Genomic DNA, 21,821 nt, shown 5'->3' on the forward strand with positions numbered 1-21,821 from the left:
TCCACCACCCTTTCAGGCAGTGCATTCCAGATCATGACAACTTGCTGCGTAAAACAATTCTCCTCATCTCACCTCTGTTTCCAATTACCTTAAATCTGTGTCCTCTGGTTACCATCCTTTCTGGCACTGGAAATAGTTTCTCCTGATTTATTCTATCAAAACCGTTCATGATTTTGAACACCTCTGTTAAATCTCCCCTCAACCGTCTCTGCTCAAAGGAGAACAACCCCAGCTTCTCCAGTCTCTCCCTCTCACTGCAATCCCTCATCCCTGGCACCATTCTAGTAAATCACCTCTGCACCCTCTCCAAGGCCTTGACATCCTTCCTAAAGTGTGGTGGGCAGAATTGTGACGTGGCCCGCTGAGGCCTAACCAGTGATTTAGAAAGGTTTAGCATAAGTTCCTTGCTTTAGTACTCGATGCCTCTATTAATAAAGTCAACGATTCCGAATACATTTTTTTTACAATCTATTTAACTTGTCCTGCCACCTTCAAAGATTTGTGTACGTATACCGCCAGGTGTACCTGTTCCTGCACCCCCTTTAAAATTGCACCATTTATTTTAAAGAGCTGGCACAGGCACGATGGGCCGAATGGCCTCCTGTGATTCTATGCTTCTATGTTTTTGATTTCAACTCCATGAAGCGCTTTGGGTTATCCCCCAGAAGTGGGAGTCAGCAGTTCACTTTCTCCCTTAATACTTCCATCTGACCTGGGCTGGATTAAATAGATGTTTTCGGGGTGTAATGGTTATCATGTTGGCCTCACACGCGAAAAACTCCCGGTTTAATCCCGGGTCAGAAACAATTTGCTGGTACTTGCTCTTCACAAACTTCCAGGCGCGAGCTTTCTCTCGTGTGAATTGGGCAGCAATCCTTTCATATTCAATAACGGCTGCATCAGATTCCTGGTCTCATCACCACTGAACACTTTTAAGCAGACTCCTAAAATAAAGTGCGTAAAATGAGAAGGGATGAAAGTCAGAAAAGTTAGCGTAGTTTCGACAGTCACCCGGCAAACTTGTTAGCATTTCGTTCATTGCGAAACAGAAAGTTGTGGGTTTATTAATGGTAATTAATAGAATCATCTCAGAGACTTGAAACAGTTTCTCCTTATTTGCTCTATCAAAACCTTTCATAATTTTGAACACCTCGATCAAATCTCCCCTTCACCTTCTCTGCTCTAAGGGGATAATCACAGATGCTCCATTCTCGCCACTTAATTGAAGTCCCTCATCCCTGTTCCCATTCTAGTAAATCTCCTCTGCACCCTCTCAAAGGCCTTGACATCTTTCCTAAAGTGTGGTGCCCAGAATTGAACGCAATACTCCAGCTGCAGCCTAACCAGTGTTTTATAAACGTTTTGCATAACTTTGTTGCTTTTATACGATATGCCTCTATTAATAAATTCCATTTACCAGGCTGTCTATGTCCTCCTGAAGTCTGATACTATCCACCACAAAGTTTACTAAATTCCCGAGTTTCGTGTCATCTGCAAAGTTTGAAATTATAACCTGTATACCCAAGTCCAGCTCATTAATGTATGTATCAAAAATGAAAACATTTTGCAGTGTGACATGTGTGACTTTAAGTCTAGTTTATATAACATCTTCTCATAATTTAACACATTGCACCCTGGTAACAATCTGGTGAATCTGTGCTGCACTCCTTCCAAGGCCAATATATCCTTTCAGATTCAAAGGGTATAAACTTGAAATAAGCGTCACTGTGGATCAGTTTTCGCTCACTCAAAGTTATCTGTTGAGTGAAATAAAAGAAAGCGCTTTTAAAGAATAAGGAAGCAGCCACTATCGCCCCTTTTGACAAGCCAATTTTGTGGCACTTTATCAAACGCCTTTTGAAAGGCCATATACACAACATCAACCACATTGCCCTCATCAGCCCTCTCTGTGAACTCATCACAAAACTCAATCATGATTTGCCTCTAACAAATCCACAGTGGCTTTCTATTATCAATCCACACTTGTCCAAATGACTATTAATTTTGTCCCAGATTATCATTTCTAAAAGCTTCCCACCACCGTGGTTAAACTGACTGGCCAGTAGTTGCTGCGTTTATCCTTACACCCTTTTTTGAACAAGGGTGTAACATCTGCAATTCTCCAGTTCTCTGGCACCAAACCTTGTATCTAAGGAGGATTGAAAGATTATGGCCAGGACCTCTGCAATTTAAACCATTATTTCCCTCAGCAACCTCGGATGCATCCCATTCGGACCAGGTGAATTTAAGTACAGCCAGCCTTTCTGGTATCTCCTCTTGATCAATTTTCACCCTATCCAGTATCTCAACTGCCTCCCCTTTTACAGTGATTTGGGCAGTATTTTCTTCCTCGATAAAGACAGATGCAAAATACTCATTTAGTACCTCAGCCATGCCTTCATGCGTAGATCTCCTTTTTGGTCCCTAATCGGTCTTACCCCTCCGCTTACTCACCGTTTATTTTTATATGCCTGTGGAAGACTTTAAAGACTTGATGAAGGGATCGAGTGTGATATATCCAAGTTTGCTAATGATTCAAAGCTAGATGGGAAAGTAAGCTGTGAGGAGGAAACAAAGAGTCTGCAAAGGGATATAGACAGGTTAATGTGTGCGTAAGAAGGTGACAGATGGAGTATAATGTGGGGAAATGTGAGGTTATTCACTTTGGTAGGAAGATCAGAAAAACAGAATATTTTTGAAATGGTGAGAAACTATTAAATATTGATGTCCAGAGCAACTTGGGTGTCCTGGACACCTGAACTCCAGGTTGTGCGAACCTAGTATCAGCACATAAAACGTGATGACAGAGAAAGGCTAAATAAACACTAAGACATGAAACAATCCTTGGTGCTTCCTGAGAGTCAGAAAAGTGGGATGGTTTACGACCATGATTTAAGATCAGTGGTGCTTACGTACGGAACAATTCAGCCGAATTGTATAAAGTTAGGGCATGCTCCCTTGTCAAATGTTAGGGCTCTCAGTAGGGGACAATCAGAAGTCCATTGCCACAGGCAGTCCGCAAAGATCATGTCTGATATACCTGGATTCGCAGACAGGTCAGGTTGTGTTGATTGCTTGTCATTAATGTAATCTGTAGACAGTTATATTATAATAATAATACTGTTGAATGTAATGTTGAAGGCAGCTGTAGTGCAACTCTTTTGGAAGTCAATCTATTAAACTTGCTATTTTGTAACCACTCGAGCTAAAATCAAGCGGAAGTTATTGTTGATGGATTAACAACCCATAGTTGCAACAGTAACGGGAGAAATCCGCTTACAAACATTCACTTTTTTTATAAACATCACACCATAGTTTCTTTTTTCACACGTTCTTTTTTGCAGTTCTAATCGAAATCGAAACACCGAAAGTCTAAGTGTTTTTCAGAAGACCCCCTCCTGTTATGTATCTTGAGCAGTTTCCCACATCCTTTTCCTGTGATGTGATAATTCTGGGCGCAGGATGAATGTAATTGGATTTGCTGCAGTCCGATGACAGCAGGCGATGGAAGCGAGCGCCATGCTGCTGCTGACAAGTGAAGGATACTTCCGATGCTGCCTGACATCCGGTGGGAGTGGGCGGGGATTTGAAAGCCAACCCATTCCTCCAATCTCGGAGCTCTAAAGCGGTGCTTGATAAACATTGATAGAAACAAACACCCAATGAAACACCCAGGCCTCGTGGCGCAACGGTGGAGCGTCTGACTCCAGATAAGAAGGTTATGTGTTCAAATCACGTCAGGGTCACAGTTTTTTCACTGAGAGCCGGTTTGAACAATTCTGCAATTCAAATTTTCTTTGCGTCTTCACAATGAACAGAACCCTGCTCTGAAGTCTGCCTCTGGTTCCCCAGTGTCAGGGAGGGAAGCACCTGATGACCTCATTTATTTAATGTAAAGAACAGAAGACAAACACACATCTTAGTTCAAAAACCACCCTGCAGGTGGACACATAGTGAGATAAACACAGGGCAGAGATGCAGACAATATCCGGAAACATCGGTAAATAGACAAGAGACATGGATTGAGCGCTTTGTTAACAGAAAATTGTCTGAACCTCCACGGTCAATGAAAGGGCTTTTGTTGGCCGGTTTCCCATTGAACCGGAGAATTCGGGAGAGCTTGGGAGATGGTTGGTTCGGTTCCCTTGTCACCCACCAGCGGAAAAGTTTTGTCGATCCCACCCGACTAACTCCTTTCAAAAGCCACTCTGTCCAAAGCCAATATATCCTTCCAGATTAAAAGGGGATAAAACTTGAATAGAGCATCACTGTGGATCAGTTTTCTCTCATTCAAAATTATCTGTTCAATGAAGTAAAAGATGCAGCTGACAAAGAATAAGGGAGCAGCCACTGTCTCCCTTTTTGGCAGGAGAAGAAAATCGATCTGTCTGTTTGTGGAGACCAAGTTCCAACACAATGTTTCCGCTCGGGATCGAACCGGGGACCTTTCGCATGTAAAACAAACGTGATAACCACTACACTACGGAAACCGATGAGATGGTAGGTAACACAATGGACAGCTGAATGGTGTGCTCTCTCTGCTCGTACTTGGAATGTGTTGTTTCCATTGCAGCAAGAGACACAGACAGTGGCTGCTCCCCCTTATCTTTAAAAACTCGCATGGTAGTGGGTTTGAGCCCCACGTTGGGCGAGTACCGTTTTAAACTTTTATGCTGCTTCCACCCGCCCCCCTCCGTCTCACCGCACACGATGGGGCCACGCCCGGGCTGAATCTCTCCAATTAGGTTTCCGCCCCTGTCGCAGCAAGAAATGGTCCTTATCAAAGTCACAAATGATGCCCGATGTGACGACCACCATGATAAACTATCCCTCCTCATCCTTCTCAAATACAATATCTCACCGTGCTGTTATGCTGTTAGACTAGTTTCATCTCTCTGCTCTTATTTGGAATGTGTTGCTTTTCCGTCTGACAACACTGAGTATCATTGTATTATGTTAGTCCGCTAGAGGAGATCATTCGGCCACTCGTGCCTGTGCCGGGTCAAACACACGTATTCGTTCAAAAATCGTTCAGAGACAGATTGAGTGTTTTTTTATCAGAACATTGCCTGAACCCCCACAGTCTACAGCGTTCCTCCCCGCTATCAACCACACGGCCTACTTTTGTGTCACCCGCAAATTTCTCAATCATGCCCCCTATGCTTAAGTCCAAATCGTTAATGTACACCACAAAAAGCAAAGGACCAAGTACCGAGCCCTGCGGCACCCCACTGGAAACAGCCTTCCAGCCGCAAAAACACCCGTTGACCATTACCCTTTGCGTTCTACCACTCAGCTAATTTTGGATCCAATAAGCCACATTCCCTTGGATCCCATGGGCCTTTACTTTTTCGACCAATCTGCCATGTGGGAATTTTTCAAAAGCCTTGCTACAATCCATGTAGACGACATCAATTGCGCTACCCTCATCGATCCTCCTTGTCATCTCCTCGAAAAATTCAATCAGGTGAGTTGGACACGACCTCCCCTCAACAAATCCATGCTGACTGCCCTTGATTGGTCCGTGCCTTTCGAAGTGACAGTTGATCCTGTCCCTCATTTGAAATGGAGTCTTTCTCCTGCTTGCTGCAATAACAGATCAGGCCTGGCTAGCTCAGTTGGTAGAACATGAGATTATTAATCTCAGGATCGTGGGTTCGAGCCCCACATTGGGCGAGGACCATTTTTAAGTTTCATGCTGCTATCACTGGCCAACAGTGCAGAAATAATGCAGAATAAAGCATGGTATTGGTAGTCAGAATGGCCGAGCGGTCCAAGGCGCTGCGTTTAGGTTGCAGTTTCTTCTGGAGGCGTGGGTTCGAATCCCACTTCTGACCTTGCTCATTTTTACCAAGACGTGGAAATATTTTATTTGTGGATTGGGCTGCAGCTGATGTTTCTGCCAAGTTGATTTGCTCCTCCCACAAAAGCAACTGGCTTTGTCATGCATATGTGACTTGAGAAGTTTTGAATGGTGAAATGTTTGACATATTAATGACCGGGACAAAGAAGTAGAACAGCAGTGGGAAACATTTAAAACGATGATCGATAGAGTCCAGGAGAAATATATCCCACGACAAAGCAAGAAAAAACTAGCCAGAAATGATACAACAGGGATGAATAAAGAAATAAGGACAAAATTGAAACTAAAGAAAAAGGCACACACGAGACAATAAAGGAGAGAGGGGAATGTGAAAAGACTGGGAAAGAAGTCTAAAGAACTATTGGAAAGGCAAAAAGGAATATCAAAAAAGCGAAGTATTCTGGACACATCAACAGCCAAAGAAAATTTAGGATTGAAATAGGGCCACTAAGGGATACACATGACAAACTCACAGGCAATTACAGCGAAATGGCAGAAATATTAAATAATCACTTTGCTTCAGTATTTACCAGGGAGACTAATATTGTGGGCATGACAGGAGAAGAAGAGATCAAAAAAAATATAAAGACATTTAAGATCGAAAGGGGGGAGATAATTCATAAACTAATCAAAGCTAGAGAGGAAATTTCCTGTTAGGAACCGAACGACAGTTTCAAACCGCTCAGCCACGCTAATTTCCGTATTACGGTTCAGGAGCTCAGTTCACAGGGACACGATGACTGCGCTCCATTTAGAGAGGCTTATTGACAGGTGGAAATTGACCTATTAATAGAATCATAGAATAGGACGGCGCCATTCGGATGCCAATCGGCCCATCGTGCCTGTGCCAGCTCTCTGAAAGTGCTGCCCAGTTCGTCCCACTCGCCTGCTGTTTCCCCATAGACCAGAAAAAAGTTTCCATTCAAGAGTTTATCCAGTTCCGTTTTGAAAACTGTGAGTTAAGAAAAACAATATTGAAAGGGGTGCTGGGGCCTCTGCAGAGTCGATGTAGAGTGTGTGATGATTGAAGTTATCAAGATGGTTGCTTTACACATGGTATGTTGTGCAATCATCCTGAAATATCTTCAATATCCAATACAAATTGAATTGCAAATCTGACGGACAAACACTGGAAAACAAGTCACGAGTGAACGCAAATCATCTGGGAGCCGTTTTCAGCCTCACCGCACTTTAAATGAAGAGAAATAACTTTGCATTGAAAAGATTTGGAACTTGCATCTGTGCCTTTATCTGTTCCATTTCTTGAAGTTGCTGGCGTCTGATGATGAACACGCCTCTGCTCCCTCCATTGAACAAGAAAGGAGGTGTTTGACGTTGACGGGACCTGTTGGTTATGAGCTCATTCTTTCCATTGAGTGGGTTGGCGTCCTTCAACTTTAGCCCAGCGGTGAACTTCGCAGCAAACAAGTTCGACACCGTCTCACCGCGGGCACTGACTGCCATGTTTATTGTAAACAATTTTACAACACCAAGTTATAGTCCAGCAATTTTATTTTAAATTCACAAGCTTTCGGAGGCTTCCTCCTTCCTCAGGTGAACGTTTGTTGGAAATGACAAACGTTTCCAACAAACGTTCACCTGAGGAAGGAGGAAGCCTCCGAAAGCTTGTGAATTTAAAATAAAATTGCTGGAATATAACTTGGTGTTGTAAAATTGTTTACAATTGTCAACCCCAGTCCATCACCGGCATCTCCACATCATGCCATGTTTATTGTTATTTCTTTCAGCCCTAAATAAATAGTGACCGTGATTTTAAATTTGCACTCAGTGATTTTTAGGTAGTCTCCTTTCAGTGTTTCAAAGGCGACCCCTAATTTATGATCGTCCGGCCATTTCACCAGCCGTGTTGAAAACAAAACATGTCTCTGCTTTTCGCGTCTTTTTTCGAAAGGCAAAAAATATATTTCCCGTGACCTCTGAAGGATGGACAAGTACAGTTCAGAAAGCAGAAGCAATTTCACCGAGCTTAAATCGTCTGACCACGTTAAAGGCGATATATACAGATATATATTTATATATATATATATATATATATATCTACAAGTAGTTGCTGTCTGTTTCTGTGGTTGTCTTTTTTCTGTGTGTGTCCATCTGCAGGTCGATTTTGAATCAATACCAGTATTCGTGTCAGTTTGTTGCATGAAATAAATGAGGGTATCAGGCGCTCCCCTCCCTGCCACTGGGTAGGGACTGAGTCAGGGTTGAGACCAAACTTCTGTTTTGTTTTGTGTGAAAAAGCAATTGAAACCTTCATTCGGGAATTATCCAGTCTCATGTGAGCGGTGAAAGAAACAGTGACCCCGATGTGATGTGAACACGCAGCCTTTTGATCTGGAGTCAGACCTTTGCGCCACGCACTCTGAAGACAGGATCCTGGATGTTATTATATTTTTTGAATGTTTCTCAAACACCGTTTCATATATTGGTTAAATAGATAGGACTTATCAAATCTCCGCCAGATCCCACCGGGTGTGAGACAGTCTTGGAAGCAGCCTTCACCCCCAATGCCACGCTGGCATTCATCGCCTGCTCCCAACGGACTGCATGAACAGGGCTGGGAGATATGGACTTTGTTCACATTATTCAGCAATGTGAATCGTTAAATATTTAATCATTTTTAATGGGGACAAGGTTTCAAAATGCTCCCGCCCGGTTTCGAACCGGGGACCTTTCGCTTGGTCGGCAAACGTGATAACCACTATACTACGGAAAACCGATGCTTCAAGCTCTGTGATATGGATATAACCCCTCAGCCAAACTAATTTCCGTATTACTGTCCAGGAGCTCATTTCACAGGGATACATTCACTGCGCTGTATTTAGGAAGGCTGCAGAGAAGGACAGGTAGCGATGGTCAGGCAGGGAATCCCAGAGCATCGCGCCCACACAAACATTTCACTGTTTTTTTCATGTACCTGTTATCCGACCGCAGTTTAAACTATTGCGAATGGCATGCTCAGATGATATTGTTCATTGAGTGTTTTCTTGCTCGAAACATCAGCCTTTACGGTTAACAGCCGAACGCGCTAACCGATTGCGCCACAGAGACCAACCGGTGCGGTTTCTTGCAATATACACGAAAGCAGCGTGTCACCTGACCAAAGTTTCATGTTGCAGCCACAGAAATGTAGTTGTCCATTATCAGTGTTACTTTTCCAGAAGTAAAGGAAGGAACATTGTTTGTGGAAACATGGAAACGGTCTGATCTCGCTCACAGCATCGATATCACCGCCAACCAGCTCTCCTGCAACCGGCGCGTGAATCGCTGCTTTGTCTGTTACTTATTAGCACTGCGGGAGAGCCTTCGTAACACGGATTGCAGCGGTTCAACAAGGCGGCTCACCACCACCTTCTCAAGGGCAATTAGGGATGGGCAATAAATACCGGCCTCGCCAGCGACACCCACATCCCATTAACGAATAAAAAAAAATATTAATTTCAGATTCCGCATCAGTTTGAGGTGCTGTATTGGATTAAGCTGTTGTATTTGTTTGAGGTACTTTATTGCTTTGAGATACTGTATTAGATTGAGATGCTGTATTAGTTTGAGGTATTAATTTATGTTTCAGGTTCTGTATCGGTTTGAGGTACTGTATTAGTTTAAGGTGTTGTATTTGATTGAGGTACTGTATTAGTTTGAGGTTCTTTATTAGTTTGAGATGATGTATTAGCTTGAGGTATTATATTAGTTTCAGATTCTCTATCCGTTTCAGGTATTGTATTAGCTTGAGGTACCGTATTAGTTTGAGGTACTCTTTTAATTTGAGAAGCTCTATCAGTTTGAAGTGTTATATTAGTTTGGGGTATCTGTATTGTAAGGAAAGAGTTAGTCTTTATATTGAATTAATATTAACCTTTACCTTTTGCCTCTTAAGTAAGGAAGTATAAATCTCTGTTGGGAGAATGAAACTACAATCATAAGACAGATTTGCTTCATTTTATATGCATGCATATGTTTAATATAGAGACGAGTAGATTCTGAAGTCCAGAAACTCTTGGATCGGAGCTGATATCATAATACTCATAAGTTTAATTATCCTTTTGATATAAACAATTCTCTGACAATCATAACAAGGCCTTTAAATCATTCAGAGCTGTTGTGTATGTGTGTCAGACAGCATTGTGTGCTATTCGTCTTACCAGCATCACAGGGAAGCAGGAGAGGTGTGAGATATGTATGAATGCTACGTATCATTACAAGCTGACGCAGCGGGAAAGGGCTGCACTGGGGAGAGATAAACACCATTCTGCTCTCTGGTCAATGGGCAAGGCCATATGTTTTAACTGTCAAGTTCAAAAGTTATAGTTATAATTAATGCCTAAAGCAGAACACCTGGCTGTGTGGAAGGAGCCTGTTTGCACCACAAGGCTGCATCCAGTGGAGGAGTGTCGTTCGGTGATGAGGGAAGTGATACTCTGATGACATAGAAAATTCTGGAAACCCTCAGCAGGTCAGGCAGAATCTGTGGAGAGAGTAACAGAGTTAATGTTTCAGGTCAATGACCTTTCATCAGAACCACGTTGGGCAGTTGTGTTTGGTAATAGTATGAAACATTGGAATTGTTTCACTCATGTGGGGTGATTTGGGTACTTTTCTGTCTTTGGAAGTTGAAGAGTAAAATAAGGGCTCGTCCGGGATTTGAACCCGGGACCTCTCACATATTTGGATCGACAACCCCGAAGCGAGAATCATACCCCTAGACCAACGAGCCCGTTGACAAAAACCAATGCATTCAAGAGCCAGCCGTCGTAAAACCCTTTTTGTTGGCTATCCTTGATAAGCAATTATGAGGACAGGTTGCAAAGACCAGACTTGCATTCCCTTGAGTTTAGAATATTAAGGGGTGATCTAATTGAGGTGTTTGGATTATTAAAGGATTTGACAGGGCAGATAGAGACTATTTCCTCTGGTGGGGAGAGTCCAGAACAAGGGGGCATAACCTTAAAATTAGAGCTGGGCCGTTCAGGGTTGATGTCAGGAAGCACTTCTTCACACAAAGGGGAGTGGAATTCTGGAACTCTCTCCCTCAAAAAGCAGTTGAGGCTGGGGGTCAATTGAAAATTTAAAAACTGAGATTGATAGATTTTGGGGCTAATTCGGGAGTTTAATGACTTTGACATTTTTTCCCTGTGACTTAGACAGTTTCGATCGATGAAATATTCGTGAAAAGAGTCAGTGCAAAGAGAGTCAACAGTTCATGTTTTCCCGAGACACTTCCTTCAGAGCTAAGAACGAAAAGTTTCTCATTTCCATAGTGCAGCGGTTATCATGTTCACCAGTTACACGCAGAAAGTCCCCGATTTAACCTCGGAGGGAAGCATGTTGTTGGGACTTGCTCCCCATAAACCTTCAGGGTCGAGTTTGTTCATGCATGAAAGGGGCTACAAACCTTTTTAAATTTAACAACGGCTACACCAGATTCCTGGTATAATAAGCACTAAACACTTTTAAGCAGACTCCTAAAATACAGTATGTAAAACGGGAAGGGATAAAAGTTCATGACATACAAAACACAAAGATTTATTGACGTTTTAATTGTCACTTAGCAAACAAGTTAGCATTTACTTAAGTGTGCAACAGAACGTATTAATGGCGATTAAAAAAACATTAAATGTCTCACAGACTTGAATTATTTTTGTGCAATGAACTATTCCCAACCACAAGGGAACACTGCATCAAACATATATATATAATCTATGCCATCAGTAGACCTCGTGGTGAAACGGTAGCGCGTCTGACTCTGGATTCTGAAGGCTGCGTATTTAAATCATGTCGAAATCACTACTTCTTATACCATTCATATCAGCCTGGATAATTTCGGAATCAATGCTTTTTAATAATAAACGAAACTTTGCTCACTAGTTCATTGTTCATTGCTCCCTGTCATTGATAATTGAAATGAAATATTAATCTAGCTAAGCCGGAGAACAAAATATTAAACAAGCGAAACAAATACTGAGCAAAATTATTTGCAATGTTTGGGGGGAAGTGCAGCTGAAATGCAGAAGATCTGAATGGAATGATGAATGATTGAGCGGAATACATTGCTCGACTTGTTACTCGATTGCCTTCTTGCACAGCACCTCACAAACCTCAACCACCTAGAAGGACAAAGGCAGCAAGTACATGGGAATAACACCACCTGCACGTTCCCCTCCAAGTCACACACCATCCCGACTTGGAAATATATCGGCCGTTCCTTCATCGCCGTTGGATCCTGGAACTCCCTACCTAACAACACTGAGGGAGAACCTTCACCACACGGACTGCAGCGGTTCAAGAAGACGGCCCACCACCACCTTCTCAAGGGCAATTAGGTTTGGGCAATAAATTCTGGCCTTGCCAGCGACACCCACATCCCATGAACGAATGTAAAAAATCTCTGTGCTCCTCCAATTCTGGCCTCTTGCGCATCCCCGATTTAAAGCGCTCCACCATTGGCGGCTGTGCCTTCAGCAACATAAGCTCTGGAAATGCCTCCTTAAACCTCTCCGCCTCTCGCTCCTTCAACACATACCTTAAAACCTACCTCTTCGACTAAGCTTTTGGTCACCTGTCTCAATATTTCCTCATGTGGCTTAGTGTCAAATTCTGTTTAATAACGCTCCCGTGAAGCACCTTGTGACGTTTTACTACGTTAAAGGCGCTCGACAAATGCAGGCTGTGTCCTCTGGTTATCGACCCTCCTGCCAATGGAAACAGCTTCTCCTCATCCATTCTATCAAAATCCCCTCATAATTTTGAATACCTCTATTAAATCTCCCCTTAACCTTATTTTGCTCGAAGGAGAACAATCCCAGCTTCTCCAGTCTCTCCACATAACCCATCACTGGACACGATGCAAGGCGGAGGTTTGAAACCAGGTTTGCAAATTATTGCCAGTCGGGAGCTGGACAAATCGAAAGGAACCGAAATGACAAACAGCTTTGTGAATCTATAGATACGCTTTGGGAAACGGAATTGGAGTCGAATAAAAGACTGACCAGACAGGCGGCCAAGACGCAGCTGAGTCGGCATGTCCCCCTGGAACAGTTACTCTGATGTTGTGGATGAAATTAAGAGGTCAGAGCCATTTAAAGCGCTCCCAGTTACTGCAGATCAGGGATCAAAACCTGACATCAGCGTCCGGACGCTCAGAATACTTTTTCTTTATTTGTTCATGGGATGTGGGCGTCGCTGGCGAGGCCGGCATTTATTGCCCATCCCGAATTGCCCTTGAGAAGGTGGTGGTGAGCCGTCTCCTTGAACCGCTGCAGTCAGTGTGGTGAAGGTTCTCCCACAGTGCAACTGAGTGACAGACAAAGCACCGGTGGGCGCGCCGGTTGCAGGAGAGCTGGTTGGCGGTGATATCGATGCTGTGAGCGAGACCAGACCGTTTCCATGTTTCCACAAACAATGTCCCATCCTTTGTTTCTGGAAAAGTAACACTGATAGTTGTCAATTGCATTTCTGTGGCTGCAACTTGTAACTTTGGCTAGGTGACACGCTGCTTTAGTGTATCTTGCAAACACATGCATTGGGTGGTCTCTGTGGCGCAATCGGTTAGCGCGTTCGGTTGTTAATCAAAAGCTTTGGTGGTTTGAGCCCAGCCAGGAACGAAAGTTGCACCTTTTTCTTCCCACTTTCGGATTCATTGCCTCATTCTGATAGTCCTGAAGCCGGTGCCAGGTTTTAATTCCTGATCTGCAGTAACTGGGAGCACTTTAAATGGCTCCGATCTCTTAATCTCATTTCAAGTTTTCGAATGTGTGATTTGGCGACAAGAAAACACTCTGTGAACAATGTCATCTGAGCATGCCTGATTCGCTATAGTTCAAACTGCGGTCGGATATCAGGCACATGAAAAAAAACAGTGAAATGTTTGTGTGGGCGCGATGCTCTGGGATTCCCCGCCTGACCAGCGCCACCGATCCTTCTCTGCAGCCTTCCGAAATCCAGCGCAGTAAATGTATCCCTGTGAAATCAGCTTGGCTGAGGCGTTATGTCCCGAACACGGGACTGCAAGCTTCAGGTTTCCGTAGTGTCGTGGTTATCACTTTCGCCTAACACGCGAAAGGTCCCCAGTTCGAAACCGGGCGGCAACCTTGTTCCCATTAAAAATGAGTAAATATTTAACGATTCACACTGCTGATGAAATGTGAACAAAGTCCATAACTTGCAGCCCGCTGAGAGCAGGCGATGAAAGACCTGTGATATTGGGGGTGAAGGCTGCTTCCAACACCATCCCACACCCGGTGGGACCTGGTGGGAATTTGATAAGCCCTGTCTATTCAACCAAGGTGGGATAAATGAAACGGTGTTTGAGAAACATTCATGTATATAATAACATCCTGGATCCTGTCTTCAGAGTGCGTGGCGCAAAGGTCTGACTCCAGATCAAAAGTCTGCGTGTTCACATCACATCGGGGTCACTGTTTCTTTCACCGCTCACATGAGACTGGATAATTCCCGAATGAAGGTTTTAATTGCTTTTTCACAGAAAAGAAACAGGTGTTTGGCCTAAAACCTGACTCAGTACCGACCCAGTGCCAGGGAGGGGAGCGCCTGATACCCTCATTTATTTCATGCAACAAACTGACACGAACACTGGTATTGATTCAAAATCGACCTGCAGATGGACGCACAGAAGAAAGAGAACCACAGAAACAGACAGCAACGACTTGCATATATATCTGAAAACATTGCCTTTAACGTGGTCAGACGATTTAAGCTCGGTGAACTTGCTTCAGCTTTCTGAAATGTACTTGTCCATCCTTCAGAGGCCAGGGGAAATATATTTTTTGCCTTTCGAAAAAAGACGCGAAAAGCAGAGACATGTTTTGTTTTCAACACGGCTGGTGAAATGGCCGGACTATCATAAATTAGGAGTCGCCTTTGAAATATTTAAAGGCGACTATCTAAAAATCACTTCGTGCAAATTTAAAATCACGGTCACTATTCATTTTGGTCTGAAAGAAATAACAATAAACATGTCAGTCAATGCCCGCGGTGAGACGGTGTCGAACTTGTTTGTTGTGAAGTTCACCGCTGGGCTAAAGCTGACGCCGTTTAAAAAACGCGAACCCACTCAATGTAAAGGATGAGCTCATAACCAACAGGTCCCGTCATCGTCAAACACCTCCTTTCTTGTTCAATGGAGGGAGCAGAGGCGTGTACATCATCAGACACCAGCAACTTTTACAAATGTAACAGGTGAAGGCACAGATGCAAGTTCCAAATATTTTCAATGCAAAGTTATTTCACTTTATTTAAAGTGCCGTGAGACTGAAAACGGGTCCCAGATGATTTGCGTTCACTCGTGACTTGTTTTCCAGTGTTTGTCCGTCAGGTTTGCAATTCAATTTGTATTGGATATTGAAGATATTTCAGGATGATTGCACAACATACCATGTGTAAAGCAACCATCTTGATAACTTCAATTATCACACACTCTACATCGACGCTGCAGAGGCCCCAGCACCCCTTTCAATATTGTTTTTCTTAACTCACAGTTTTCAAAAGGGAATTGGATAAACGCTTGGATGGAAACATTTTCAGTGTTATGGGGAAACAGCAGGCGAGTGAGACGAACTGGACAGCTCTTTCAGAGAGCTGGCACAGGCACGATGGGCCGAATGGCATCCGTATGGCGCTGTCTTATTCTATGATTCGATTAATAGATCAATTTCCTCCTTTCACTGAGCCTCCCTAAATGGAGCGCAGTAATCGTGTCCCTGTGAAATGAGCTCCTGAACAGTAATACGGAAATTAGCGTGGCTGAGCGGTTTGAAACTCTGGTTCGGCTCCTGGCAGGAAATTTCCTCTCTAAGTTTGATTAGTTTATCAATTATCTCCCCACTTTCGATCTTAAATGTCTTTACATATTTTTTGATCTCTTCTTCTGCTGTCATGCCCACAATATTAGTCTCCCTGGTAAATACTGAAGCAAAGTGATTATTTAATATTTCTGCCATTTCGCTGTCATTGCCTGTGAGTTTGTCGTGTGTATCCCTTAGTGGCCCTATTCCTATCCTAAACTTTCTTTGGCTGTTGATGTGTCCAGAATACTTTGCTTTTTTTGATATTCCTTTTTGCCTTTCTAATAGTTCTTTCGACTTCTTTCCCATTCTTTTCACATTCCCCTCTCTCCTTTATTGTCCAGTGTGGGCCTTTTTCTTTCGTTTCAATTTTACCCTTATTTCTTTATTCATCCCTGGTGTGTCATTTCTGGCTCGTTTGTTCTTGCTTTTTAGTGGGAGATATTTCTTCTGGACTCCATTGATCACCGTTTTAAATGTTTCCCACTGCTGTTCTATTTCTTTGTCCAGGTCATTAATATGTCAACCATTTCACCGTTCGAAACTTCTCAAGTCACATATCCATGACAAAGCCAGTTGCTTTTGTGGGAGGAGCAAATCGACTTGGCAGTAAAATCAGCTGCAGCCCAATCCACAAATAAAATATTTCCACGTAACAGTAAAGATAACAAATGTCAGAAGTGGGATTCGAACCCACGCCTCCAGAAGAGACTGCGACCTGAACGCAGCGCCTTAGACCGCTCGGCCATCCTGACGACCGATTTCATGTTTCATTCTGCATAATTTCTGCACTGTTGGCCAGTGAAAGCATCATAAAAGTTTAAAATGTTACTCACCCAACGTGGGGCTCGAACCCACGATTAAGAGCTTCGTGCTCTGTCCGACTGAGCTGGCCGGGCCTGAGTATTGTTCACCGCCTGATCTGTCATCACAGCAAGCAGGAGAAAGACTCCATTTCGAATTATTGCAATCAATTCTGAGGGATCGGATGAACTGTCACTTCGAAAGGCACGGACGAATCAAGGACAGTCAGCATGGATTTGTCAAGGGGAGGTCGTGTCTGACGAGCCTGATTGAATTTTTCGAGGAGGTGACAAGCAGGATCAATGAGGGTCGCGCAATTGATGGAGTCTACGTGGATTTTAGCAAGCCTTTTGAAAAGTTCCCACATGGCAGATTGGTCAAAAAAGTAAAGGCCCATGGGATACAAGGGAATGCGGCTTGTTGGATCCAAAATTGGCTCAGTGGCAGGAAGTTAATGGCCGACGCGTGTTTTTGCGGCTGGAAGGCTGTTTCCAGTGGGGTGCCGCAGGGCTCGGTACTTGGTCCTTTGATTTTTGTGGTATCCATGAACGATTTGGACTTAAACGTCGGAGGCATGATAAAGACATTTGCGGGTGACACAAAAATAGGCCGTGTGGTTGATAGCGAGGAGGAAAGCTGTAGACTGTGGGGGTTCAGGCAATTTTCTGATAACAAAGCACTCAATCTATCTCTGAACGAATCTTGAACGAATACGTGTGTTTGACCCGGCACAGGCACGATGGGCCGAATGATCTCCTCTTGTGGACTAACATAATAAGATGATACCAAGTGTTATCAGATGGAAAAGCAACACATTCCAAATAAAAGCAGAGAGAGGAAACGAGTCGAACAGCATAACAGCACGGTGAGATATTGTATTTGAGAAGGATGAGGAGGGATAGTTTATCATGGTGGTAGTCACATAGGGTATCATTTGTGACTTTGATAAGGACCATTTCATGCTGCGACAGTCTCTGGTACTGTGTGTGAGTGTGGGATTCATTCTGTATCTGTCTGTCTCTGGTACTGTGTGTGAGTGTGGGATTCATTCTGTATCTGTCAGTCTCTGGTACTGTGTGTGAGTGTGGGATTCATTCTGTATCTGTCAGTCTCTGGTACTGTGTGTGAGTGTGGGAGTCATTCTGTATCTGTCAGTCTCTGGTACTGTGCGTGAGTGTGGGATTCATTCTGTATCTGTCAGTCTCTGGTACTGTGTGTGAGTGTGGGATTCATTCTGTATCTGTCAGTCTCTGGTACTGTGTGTGAGTGTGGGATTCATTCTGTATCTGTCTGTCTCTGGTACTGTGTGTGAGTGTGGGATTCATTCTGCATCTGTCAGTCTCTGGTACTGTGTGTGAGTGTGGGATTCATTCTGTATCTGTCAGTCTCTGGTACTGTGTGTGAGTGTGGGATTCATTCTGTATCTGTCAGTCTCTGGTACTGTGTGTGAGTGTGGGATTCATTCTGTATCTGTCAGTCTCTGGTACTGTGTGTGAGTGTGGGATTCATTCTGTATCTGTCAGTCTCTGGTACTGTGAGTGAGTGTGGGATTCATTCTGTATCTGTCTGTCTCTGGTACTGTGTGTGAGTGTGGGATTCATTCTGCATCTGTCAGTCTCTGGTACTGTGTGTGAGTGTGGGATTCATTCTGTATCTGTCAGTCTCTGGGACTCTGTGTGAGTGTGGGAGTCATTCTGTATCTGTCAGTCTCTGGTACTGTGTGTGAGTGTGGGATTCATTCTGTATCTGTCAGTCTCTGGTACTGTGTGTGAGTGTGGGATTCATTCTGTATCTGTCAGTCTCTGGTACTGTGTGTGAGTGTGGGATTCATTCTGTATCTGTCTGTCTCTCGTACTGTGTGTGAGTGTGGGGTTCATTCTGCATCTGTCAGTCTCTGGTACTGTGTGTGAGTGTGGGATTCATTCTGTATCTGTCAGTCTCTGGTACTGTGTGTGAGTGTGGGATTCATTCTGTATCTGTCAGTCTCTGGTACTGTGTGTGAGTGTGGGATTCATCTGTATCTGTCACTCTCTGATACTGTGTGTGAGTTTGGAATTGATTCTGTATCTTGTCAGCAGTGTGTGTGAGAGTTTGTGATTAATTCCTTATATAAAACTGTGTGTTAGTGTGGGAATCTTTCGGTATCTGTCAGTCTCTGGTACTCCATGTGTGTGTGGGATTCATTCTGTATATACAGTCTCCAGTACTGTATGTGGGAGTTGAATTCATCCTAGATATGCAGTTACTCATACTGCATGTGATTGTGGGATTCATTCTGTATATACAGTCTCCAGTACTGTATGTGGGAGTTGAATTCATCCTAAATATGCAGTTACTCATAATGCATGTTAGTGTGGGATTCATACTGTACCTGTCAGTCTCTGGCACTGTGTGTGAGTGTGGGATTAACTGTGTGTCTGTCAGTCTCTTGTACTGTATGTGAGTTTGGGATTCCTTCTGCATCTGTGAGAGTTGGAGTCATTCTGTGTCTCTGTGTCTCTGGTACTGTCTCTGAATGTGAGATTCATTCTGTATCTGTACGTAATTATTCTGTACAGATTACATTATGGCGTTCAATATTGTAGCTTTAATATCTCGATGTTTAAATAGTTTTACTCATTGTTTAATTGGTAAATATGGACATACTTTAGGATATGATGCTGCAGGTTTTAATCCGATAATTTGTGTGCTTTTTAGAGTACTATTAAATCTGTATCTCTGTGAGTACTGTTGTGGATATTAATGTATCTTTCAAACTGATAAGGTGACATTTTTGAATTGGTATGTAATGTGTAGATCAGTCTGTAGAAATAGAATTGACACCGTATCTTTCAATCTAATATTGTATGAGATTTTTGGACTGGTATGTAATGTGTATCTCAGTCTGCACTAATAGAATTGACAATCTATCTTTAAATCTCATTCTACGAGTACATTCTGAACAAGTATCTAATTTGTTTCTCAGGTTTACTATCTTTCAATATTTCTCAATCTGATACTCTACCTGAGTTTTGGACTTGTGTGCAATTTGTATCATATGATACACTTTTCGAATGGATATTGCATGTATTAAAGTCATGTGTGAGAGTTCTGGGCCAGTATTCAATTTGAATCTCGGGGTACATTATTGGGATTCATTCTGTACCTTTGAATCGGGTACCATGTGTGATTTCTATCTGGTATTTAATTCGTAGCTAATTTTGCTCTATTGTGAGATTGACACAGTGCCTTTCACTCTGAGAGTGTGATTTTGGACTGGGATTTTTGTATCTACCTGTCAGCGGGACTGAGTTAGGGGGAATGGAACAGTGCCAGCCTCACCTACTCTGCTTGACTGTTGGATTGAAAATGTGTCTCTGGAAATTGTGATCAGTGTGGGACTGACTACTTCTGCTGTCTGAGACTGTGGAACTGATGACCTGTCTGTGTCTCTGCTCTGTGAGTGATAATATACCGACTGTGTGTGAGAAGGAGCTGGCTGCACTGTTCCTTCTGCCTCGGGCGGAGGAAGCATCACATTTATTCTGGATCGTTCAAGGGTTTGCCTGGAGAAAGAAAACTATCTCTTGTTACTCAGGAACACGTGAGGTAGAAAATACAGAAGTGATCAGTTTAATATCTCTGTTAATGATCATTTTGAATATCCACAAATGAAATCCAGTGATACAAACAGTGTCAGTGTCTGACTCCACTGCAGTACTGCAGCACTCAGCTTCTGCATACCAGATGTGTTGGGCTGTTTTACAACAATTTAATGACATCCAGACACGGCCCAACCCCTGCACCGATCCATGAATGGGACGACCCGATGGGGCAGGGACCTTTGTACAGGTCAGGTTTCTAATCCCCTCTCCCATGGGACTAACCGTTCAACCGAAACCAAACAGCCGCTGTTTAAAATGTGAGCTTCACACTTCTCAGCTGAAGCCTGCAATAGATGCTCTTTGTATAACTCCCCACATCCTTACTGTCCGGCTCTGTTTCCACTCTTCACTATCCAATCACAATAAATAGGGTGAGGCTGGAAATAAACCAGGGCCATTCATTACTGGTTTGGGGAGAGAAAGCAGCAATGATTTTAATAGCAGGTTCTTCCCATTCTCTCTCCCTTCCCCTGGACACACCCTGCACACACACAGCCCGAGAATGACCTCTCCCTTCCCCCCTCTCAATCCATGTTCAGGGACCAGTTCCTCATCCACTCCGCCTCTTACAAACAGCCCCCCGGACTCCCCCTGAACTTCCCCCGGACTCAATGCCGATCTCTGAGCCCATCCGCGGACACGGTCCCGAAGCGATGAACTGCTGTAACGAGGCTGCTCTTTGCTCCCTTCCCGCGGGGGCCGTGATCTCTCCATTCCCGGCTGCTTCAAACCATCTTCTTCCGCTCACTGAGGGAATGGCGCCCACAATTCCCAATCCAAAAATCGATGGAAACTTTCCCCAATTGGAATTTTTCCGAGTCTGATCAAAGGAAGTGGGTCTGGGGGAAAGGTAAGAGGGAATGGAGTCCACAGGCAGTGCAGGAACAGGAACCCGAATGGGAAACAGATGGGATTCCACCAGTGCCTAACGCTGGAATCCAGACTGACTTTACAATCTCCAACTATTAAACTAGATGTTTCCATCCCTGCTGTTTCTCTCGGGGTCTTTTGATGGTAAAGAGCCTTTCAGAGATAAAGTGAGCGGCTGTGAAATCAGCCAATGGATTCTCTTCATTAATGGCCCCTATAATGTGTGACTGAGAGAGGATTTCTCAAACCAATCCTGGAGAAACATGGGAGGAAAGTGGGAGTCGGTGTATTTGCTGGGACCGTGTCGGGTTAATATCAGGCAGCAACAGTCGCAGATTAATTTAACCGGAGTGAAACTGTAGGTCACTGAGAGTAATATCGAACAGCCCTGAGCTGTAAAACTGCAGATAGTACAACAGGCATCAGAGGGTTAAATGTGACCCATTGTTTCTGTCCCTCTCTGTATTGTCCCTGAGTGTGGGATTAATAGTGTGTCTGACCCTTGTACAATATCAGTGAGAGATCAGATTGCATCTTCTGTCTCTCCAACGCGATCTTTCTGGATAAAACGGCACTTTACCGGTCAGTCCGGAACTAATACTGTTAACGTCTGTCTGTCACTGTGTCTCACCGCTCTCTCTGTCTCTCTCACCGTGTCTGCCTCCCTCTCTCTCTCTCTGGTGCTGTATATGAAGGTGGATACTGCTATTGAGCGTGATTTGGACACAGTTCGGAAGTGTAAGACTGATACTGTCTCTCTCTCTCTCTATTGCTGGACATGAAAGTGGGATACTGTCTGATATAAAATAGAGAGAATGAGAT

At 43.6% G+C, this 21,821-nt stretch overlaps 1 protein-coding gene and 5 non-coding genes across 6 annotated transcripts in view; 2 read left to right on the plus strand and 4 right to left on the minus strand.

The window, feature by feature from the left end:
* Positions 1 to 21,821, minus strand: part of LOC137314523 (NACHT, LRR and PYD domains-containing protein 3-like) — a 374,540-nt gene that overhangs the window by 106,316 nt on the left and 246,403 nt on the right. The gene's annotated exons all lie outside the window — the stretch shown is intronic.
* Positions 4,418 to 4,490, minus strand: trnav-uac (transfer RNA valine (anticodon UAC)). The gene has a single exon. It is a non-coding gene; the product is annotated as a tRNA-Val (tRNA).
* trnan-auu (transfer RNA asparagine (anticodon AUU)) lies at positions 5,604 to 5,676 on the plus strand. The gene has a single exon. It is a non-coding gene; the product is annotated as a tRNA-Asn (tRNA).
* On the plus strand, positions 5,755 to 5,837 carry trnal-uag (transfer RNA leucine (anticodon UAG)). The gene has a single exon. It is a non-coding gene; the product is annotated as a tRNA-Leu (tRNA).
* On the minus strand, positions 10,508 to 10,595 carry trnap-cgg (transfer RNA proline (anticodon CGG)). Its single transcript is given in 2 exon segments — positions 10,508 to 10,543; positions 10,560 to 10,595. It is a non-coding gene; the product is annotated as a tRNA-Pro (tRNA).
* On the minus strand, positions 16,354 to 16,436 carry trnal-cag (transfer RNA leucine (anticodon CAG)). The gene has a single exon. It is a non-coding gene; the product is annotated as a tRNA-Leu (tRNA).

Source organism: Heptranchias perlo, unplaced genomic scaffold (assembly GCF_035084215.1).
Source record: "Heptranchias perlo isolate sHepPer1 unplaced genomic scaffold, sHepPer1.hap1 HAP1_SCAFFOLD_52, whole genome shotgun sequence".
Lineage (NCBI taxonomy): Eukaryota > Metazoa > Chordata > Chondrichthyes > Hexanchiformes > Hexanchidae > Heptranchias > Heptranchias perlo.